Genomic DNA, 8,942 nt, shown 5'->3' with positions numbered 1-8,942 from the left:
ATACACAAATAGAAAAACACGTGGGTTTTTTTATTTCTCCTCAAAATCTTCCTTTCAACGAATTCCACACCTTTGATTCAAAATAAATGTCGACTTCCACACATTTCCCTCATTTAAAATTCCCAAAATTTCATGACTTACATACTTACATCACTTTGAAATTTCACAACTGCAATAATACATTGGCACTTTACAAATCGACATATCGTTGCCCTAATGTGCAACTTGCATAAAATCAAAAACCAGAACTTTACTTTTTTAGACTTTCTAATTACTACAAATATAAAAATCTACGATAAATTAACTTTGTTGCGTTAGTTTTTTTTTATAAAAAGTTTATCTCCTAAAAAAATAAAAGAGCTGTGTAAAATTCATTTCTATACACAGTGTGGACTGTGTGTTATGCCAATTTCACATAAAAAAAATCTTATTTTCTTTTAACAAATTTTTATTTATTTGGTATTAAGAACTAAAATAGTTCGTCAGATAATATACAGGGTGTTTCAAAAAGGTATGTCATAAATTATATCACGCATTCCGGGGACAAAAATAAATTGATTGAATCCAACTTACCTTAAAAAAGTGTACATAAAAAAAGTTACAGCCCTTTGAAGTTACAAAATAAAAATTGTTTTTTTGCATTATCTCCTAAACTACTTGACATTTTGTAATAAAAATGGACACGTTACTTTCTTGTTCTGAAAGCATTTTTCATACAAAAGAAACAACAAAATCTAACCGCACAGAAAAATTTTAAGGGGGGTGTGCAGCCCTAAATCCCACCAAACTTTTGAGTACGTTCAAATCAAATAAATTTTGTGGCATCATTAGTTTAACACATTATTTTTAAAACTTTTTGCCTCTTATCGCTTTTTCGAAAAACTAGTTTTTTCCTAGTTGGCCGTAAAATTACAATTAGTTTCTACGGATACAATAATTGCAAACAGTTCCGTCAATAATTTGAAGCTATCATTTATTGTGTGAATAAGATTAATATTAAAAATTTGGATATTACAATGGCCTACACATTTCAGGAAATGGCAGATATGCATTTAACTTTGGGTAAGTTGGATCAGATTAAATTATGATTTTAATAAACTATCGGGAATATCGTAGGTGAATGTCAAGGAAATAGTGCAGCAGCTGCAAGGCGTTATACAGTAAAATACCCCAATCGAAATACACCCGATAGACGATTATTTCTGACCAAGTATCGTCGTTTACGGGAAACGGGTTCATTTCAACCGCAAGTTGCTGGCAATAGTGGCCGTCCAATAATGGATGCAACTGATGAAAACATTTTAGAAATCATTGAAGAAATCCCTGGAACAAGTAGAAGGGTAATAGCTGCTCAACTAAATGTTCCTCACGTAAGGGTTTGGAGGCGTTTGAAGGATAGCTGCTTAAACCCTATCACTTAACAACGGTTCAAGAGTTATTGGTTGAAGATTATCCTAAAAGGATTGGATTTTGCGATTGGTTGTTAATGGAAAACACCCGAAATGTTAACTTTATTAGAAATATTTTTTTTACTGACGAGGCTACCTTCAGTAGAAATGGAATAACAAACCATCATAACGAGCACATTTCAGCCGACGAAAATTCTCACGCCAAAAAAACGACTTATCACCAAAGGACTTTCAAAGTTAATGTTTGGGCAGGAATTGTGGATAACAATCTAATAGGCCCTGTATTTCTTCCTAACAATTTAAATGGTGATAATTATTTGCAGTTCTTGGCAAACGATTTACAAGAGTATTTGAAAGAAGTGAATATTGCAATAAGGCAAAATATGTGGTTTCTAGAAGATGGCGCTCCACCGCATTACAGTAATAAAGTCCGGGAAAATCTTTGCAGGCAGTATCCTGGTCGGTGGATTGAAAGGGGTCGTGACGCACCTATTTCTTGGCCACCCAAAAGTCCAGGTCTTAACACCATGGACTTTTGCTTTTGGGGGTTTATTAAAGAGAAAGTGTATTCTGTAACAATAGAGGACGAACAACAATTGAGGGTTAGAATAATTGAAGCTGCAAATCAATTTCGTAAAAAAAATATGATTTTTCAGCTCATTCGGTTTTCCTTATTAAAACGATACCAAATATGTATTGAAGAAAATGGGGATCATTTTGAACATTTATTGTAATATCATATTTATAGAGGTTATAGACATTTTTTGTACTTGTTAATTCATTTAAGCCATTTATTTAGTTGCACGTAATTTTTTAACGGTTAATGAAAAGGGCCGTAACTCAATAAAAACTGTTTTTTGAAAAAGTGATAAGAGGCAAAAAATATTTAAAAATAATGTGTTAAACTAATGATGCCACAAAATTCATTTGATTTGAACGTACTCAAAAGTTTGGGGGATTTAGGGCTGCACACCCCCCTTAAAATTCTTAAATTCTTAAAATCCTTTTCCAGAGATTGTGTTAAAATCGTCAGATGTTCAAATTTTTGATTTTTAATGGTTCTTTATACAAATGAAGCCAAACAATCGGAGCATACAAATTTAATACATTGTTTCTAAACGAGGTTTGAAGAAGTCGATACTCGGAACAGTGTCCGTTCCGTGTTATGACAGTCCAAAAAAAAAACAATAATGTACTCTTATGAGCATATCTATACATTGGCGTTTTCCGAACGGGGCCCGTCTGTTCGGAAACGCCCGAAATTTATTAATCCCAAACGATATTTTTGTTTTCGGCACTGGCGATGCACGGAAATGACACGGACCGCATGGACTTGTATAAATGCTTTCGGTTTAATTGTTTTATGAACGCGAGTGCTGGTAAACAGACAAGCAGATATTGTGCGGCTAGTATGTTATAGTTTTTTGTATGTATTGAAGAAAAAAAAAGAGTACTGCGACATTCTAAAATATTCGTGAAATTTTGTTTCATCGTCCAATAATTCTCTGTATAGTTTAAATTCTTCTTCGGTTTGTTTATTTTTCACATCGGATGCATACTCCATCTTCTTTGCTTCCGCCTTTTCTGTTCTTGCTCTTCCTCTTCATCAAGTAATAATGCCAACACGGTGAGATATTATATCCAAGCCGCCATATTTTTAACTCTTTTTTACACAGAAATATGTAATAACGTTTCCTCTCTATTCGGCCGGTACACACACTGCTACAACACGGTTGAATGTAAATATAACATTGAAAATACCGGAACTCAGCACTGACACGGAACGGATAGGGCACGGATATGTATAAATCGACCTTAACACCATATTATGCCAGAATTTAGTTCGATATGCAGAAAATATCACCCCAACTCGTCACTGATTAACTGCTTTTTAGACAAGGAATGAGAGGGGACGCGTAATCGTATAGAATTGACTGAAGCCTAAACCTGCACCAGGAAAGTTGCCAGGTCATATTTTATTTTTTCAGTAGATTGAAAATAAAGCTGGATTTATAGTTTGACGGACTATAAACGTAGACGCACTGGAAAAAGATCAACATAGAATTTTGTGTACTCTTATTGATAAATGAACGTAAACGCATGACGGAACGTAAGTGAAACGGACTGGAACGGAAGAGCTGGTCAACTTTCATCTCTTACAGTGCATTACTTGCGTCTGGCTAATCAAAAGGAAGAATTTTGTACTGTCAACCAAAGTGTCCTGCCCGCCCTCCATTTTAGAAAGTTGTTTATCAACATATTCGAATTTTGTTGATTATTTCTTGCAATAGACGGTACGTTAATAAGTTATAAAATAATAATAATAAATAATAAAAGAATACCATAGTAAAATATCAATATTTTAGTTAAATCCTCCTCCTCTATCCTCTATACTACGTAAGGATGTGGTGACGTTACGGTATTTGACGAATGGTTGCTATCCATTCTTCTCTCTCCTGGGCGCGGTATTCTGCCTCAGACAAAGAGTAACCGGTAGAGCACTTTATTTGGTCTGACCATCGGAGTGGCGATCTTCCTCGGGTTCTTTTACCATCTACCTTGCCTTCAACCACCAACCTCTCCATGTTTTCCATTCGTCTGGTAATGTGTCCAAAGTAGCTCAATATATTTTGGTTGATGATTGTGGTAAGCCTAGTATTGAAGTCGAGTTTTGTCAATATTGAGACATTTGTGCGATGGACTGTCCAGGGTATGCGCATCATTCTACGATATAACCACATTTCAAAGGCCATTATACGTCGTGAGTCGGACTTTTTAATGATCCAAGTTTCTGACGCATAGGTAGCGATAGGAAAGATAAGCGTCCGTATTAGGCGCAGCTTCGTGTTCCTGGCTATGTTCGTATCTTTCCAGATTTTTAGTAAGTTTGACCGTTGCTGATCTGGCTATTATAAGGCGTCGACGGATCTCTTCTTCGCATCCACCATTGTTTGTGATAACAGAACCTAAGTAATTGAAACGGCTTACTACTTCAAACCCCGCTACGTTTCGTGTTTCCGGCTGATTATTTCTAATTCGATCGATTATCATTACCTTGGTCTTCTGTACATTAATTTTAAGTCCATAGTCACGACTAATAGTATCTAGTCTATTCATGATGTATTCAAGGTCATTTGTTGATGATGCTAGTACTAGCATAGCGGAGATTGCTGATTTTTCGGCCTCCGACTGATGTTCCTCCTTGCCATACGTCGAATACAATGCGCATGATGAGATAAATATGAGCTGTTAATTAGCCTAATTCTGGGAACACGTTGTGGCTGATTAGCTGCTAATAAGTGTGGTGTAGTTGATGTGGATTGCTCTGAGAAAGAATTTGGCTGAAATACTGATGTGATCGGTCGTGTTGCAAACTGATTGCCATAATAATTCATTTGATTTTGCCTGTAATCATAGGTGTCTTGAACAGCAGGGGTTAAATAAGCAGGCACTGGCGATACATAAGTTGGTAAATGAAAGGCACAGTTGTCCGTAAGCCTTCCTAATTTTCCATAAAACAAAACGTCGGAAATGATTTTCTGTGCAAAAATTCGTTGTCGTATGTCCATGGATTCGAGATCCAGTGCTACACTTTTTCCAAACGGATCATATGGAGATGCTGGTGTTTGTGGAGCTGCAAGAGCAGTATTAGTTGCTTCTAAAAACTTTGCTTTTTTTGAGCTAAACTAGTATTTTTATTTGTGAACCTGCTCTTCTCTTCACTACCCAGTGAACGGCAACTACTTAAGGGAGTAGATGGCTCGCTTAATGATTGTAATGTTTCATCCTGAAAAAAAAAAATGATTTTGTATTATTATATACCTACTCTTGTTATACATTTTGCATGCAGTTTCTAAACCTACTCTTAATATAATTTTTTTACAGTTTCCATCAAGCACAAATGATTGGTTGGAAATAGCAGACGGATTTAAAACTTCATGCGACTTTGAACATTGCTTGGGAGCTATGGATGGCAAGCATGTTGCGATTAAAAAACCGCCTAATAGTGGGTCTTTTTTCTACAATTATAAAGGTTTTTGTAGTATCGTCTTGCTTGCCATTGTAAATTCTAATTATGAATTTATATATGTATACTCCGGAATAAATGGTAGAGTTTCTAATGGGGGTATCCTACAAGAGACCGTCTTTTACGACAAACTTGAAAACCATGCTTTAAATATACCACCTCCTACTAATCTCGCCAAATCACCAATCAAACTTCCATACATTTTTATTGGAGACGACGCCTTTAGCATCACAGAAAATATAATGAAACCCTATTCATTAACTGGTATTAGTCACGATGAACAAATTTTTAATTATTGCCTATGTCGAGCAAGAAGAGTGGTTCAAAATGTGTTTGGTATATTGGCTTCTCGGTTCAGAGTATTACTGAGCACAATTTCATTTAATAATGTCGAAAAAGTTGATGAAGTAGTAATGGCATGTTGTATTCTACATAATTTTTTAAGAAGGAAGAGCTCTACGTACATACCCAGTCGCTCTATTGATCTCGACGACAGTAATCGTAATTACATTAAACGTTAAATTACAAGGTTTACAAAACAGAAGGACCTACTATAATGATATTGCCAAAAATATCAGAAAAGCATTTACCCAATACTATAGTAATGAAGGACGAATATCATTTCAAGAAGATATGATCAACGGAAATTAATAATTTAATCGAAAAGGTCTACCATATTTATCTTTTTTTAAATTGCCTGTATCTCTTTCTTTGTTAAAACGGGTCAAAAATAAAGAATAAAAAATATATGACTTATCATTATTTCACTTTGACTATCCCCTTCCGATTCCTGGGATTCCATTGAAGATGTTCAAGGGCGAACCTCTTCTTGATCTTGTGTAAATAACAGTAAGTCAAAATACCACAAGGTGGGTTCATAAACACTGTCCGTAGATGACCCAGTTCTCTTACTCTTCCTCATTTCTCTTAATTCACGTCGAAATCCAGCACGCAAGGAATCTATTTTTGAAGTTATACTTCTATACGAGCGCTCCACGTTGGAAATTTGTATGGGAATGAATCTGTGAAATCATTACATATGTAAGATATTGAGTAAGAGAGAGACAGAAGATATATTTTCTGTCTCTTCCTCTCTCGAATATAAAAATGTTCCTTTTGTATACATAATTTAATATTATATATATTATATAAAGATATATATATATATATATATATATATATATATATATATATATATATATATATATATATATATATATATATATATATATATATAAATTGCGTTAGGCTTTCACGGCCATCGTCTAACTTATTAAACTGTTTATTCGGGCTGTTGGGCCGTTGTCTTCTGTTGAGATTTGTTCTCGACGTTTCGCCAACACTAGGGGTTGGCATCTTCTGGAGATGTTGATGCTTCGCTTGTAAGCAGAAACTGACGACGCGTTGTACTACGGAGGCAATATTTATAATTCCCACTCGCCTCCCCTCCACTGGTTTCGGCTTGAGGGGGCGTGTCGTTGTTTATAGTAGCTTTTCTATCTCCGTGTTTGGCGGGAAGGGCGTTTGTGGATTTTAATACTGGTATCCATGTTTTGTTGATTTTTAGTCCTTCTTCTATCCTATTGAAATTGTTTGGGTGCTTGTATATTTCCACCGCTTCCCGATATAACCGTGGGTAGTACTGTGAAGTTTTGTCCAGCATCTGTGTTTCTTCAAATAGTATTCGATGTTCTCCGCTTCCCAAAGCGTGTTCGGCAACGGCAGATTTGTCGATATGTCCTAAACGACAATGGCTTTTATGTTCATTTATCCTGGTGTTGGTGTGTCTTTTTGTGGTTCCCACATATACCATTCCACATGTGCATGGTATTCGGTATACTCCGGCCGTTGCTAATGGGTCGCGTTTTACTTTTACCGATCTTAAACAATCCTTGATCTTCTTTGTAGGTCTGAAGATGGTCTTTATGTTGGCTTTCTTGAGTATTCGCCCAATTCTGTCCGTTACCCCCGATATATAGGGCAAGAACGCTTTCCCTTTACATTCTGTTTCTTCGTCCCTTCTTCTAGATACGTTGTTCATCGCCTTGTGTATTTCTCTTCTGGTGTACCCATTAGAGGTGAGCGCTTTTTCAATATAAAGAAGTTCACTTTGGAGATGTTGTGGTTCACAAATTCTCTTCGCCCTCTCTGCCAAAGTTTTGATGATACCTTGTTTTTGGCTAGGATGATGATTTGAGTTCCTGTTTAGGTATCTGTCTGTGTGTGTAGGTTTTCGATACACTTTATGTCCTAAGTGACCTTCCTTTCGATTTACTAATACATCCAGGAACGCTAGTTGTTGAGCTTTTTCTGTTTCCATCGTAAATTGAATATTTGGATGTAGTGTATTTATATAAGCCAGGAAATCGTTTAGTTTTTCTGCTCCGTGACCCCAAATCACAAAGGTGTCATCAACGTATCTGAACCATACCCTAGGCTTGTATGCTGAGTCCATTATCTTCTTCTCTAAATGCTCCATGAAAAGGTTGGCTACGACCGGGCTTAGTGGGCTTCCCATTGCTACTCCATCCATCTGTTCATAAATTTGGTCTTCCCATGAAAAGTATGTGGTAGTTAGGCAAATACGGTATAATATATATATATATATATATATATATATATATATATATATATATATATATATATATATATCCATATAATATTATACATATAATAAAATATTTATTAATATTATTATTTATGTGATATGTTTTGTATTATTTATTAAATGTTCATAATTATTTGTCTTTTGTATTTCAAAATAATAATCTCAATAAATCACTGTATGATCCAGAACTATCAATTTTGAAATGCGTCTGTGGCATGTCCTCGATAGTATAGTAGTCAGTATCCCCGCCTATCACGCGGGAGACCGGGGTTCGATTCCCACTTTTTTATTAATTTTATTACATTATTGTCATTTTTAAATACTTATGGATATTGCATTTTAATTTGTATTGTATTATTATATTAATAACAAAATAAACAATGAATTTTACTGCAGAGGATCTGTAAAAAAATTTTTGCATTCAACTCCTTTCATACATATATGAAAATAAAAATATACATTTTCATCAAAACATTGATTCAATCCTTCATTGTTAGTAAGTTGTTATTAATTCTGTTTCTCTTTCTGCTATGTCTTACCTATAGAATTACATATGTAATGATTGTGCAGATTGACTCCCAAATAAATTTGTAACGGCGAATGCGTGTATAGAAGTGTAACTTCCACCGGCAGTCCCACTGGACTGCCACACCCGTTTTTCTTTCTTACATACTCTACATCTGCATCTGGTCAAATTTCTTGGCATTTTTCAACCAATTCATCATATGCGTTTTTTTCGCAGTTGCCTGTTAGAATAGTCTTTACTTTTTATATTCCACAAGCATGGCTTCAACTTATATAACGAAATAAAACTTTCCCAAAATGCTTTATTATCCGCGAATGTCATTTTAGAAAATACACATTTACTACTTACCGTAGCAACTTGATACAATTTTAA

General features: G+C 35.1%; 1 pseudogene; it reads right to left on the bottom strand.

Moving 5' to 3' along the window:
- Positions 1-4,561: 4,561 nt before the first annotated feature.
- On the bottom strand, positions 4,562-8,891 carry LOC140449147 (uncharacterized; annotated as a pseudogene).
- Between the last annotated feature and the right edge of the window lie 51 nt (positions 8,892-8,942).

The sequence above is a fragment of the Diabrotica undecimpunctata genome, chromosome 8 (assembly GCF_040954645.1).
Source record: "Diabrotica undecimpunctata isolate CICGRU chromosome 8, icDiaUnde3, whole genome shotgun sequence".
Classification (NCBI taxonomy): domain Eukaryota; kingdom Metazoa; phylum Arthropoda; class Insecta; order Coleoptera; family Chrysomelidae; genus Diabrotica; species Diabrotica undecimpunctata.
The sequence above is the reverse complement of the archived record's forward strand: the minus strand, read 5'-3'. Positions and strand labels throughout refer to the sequence as shown.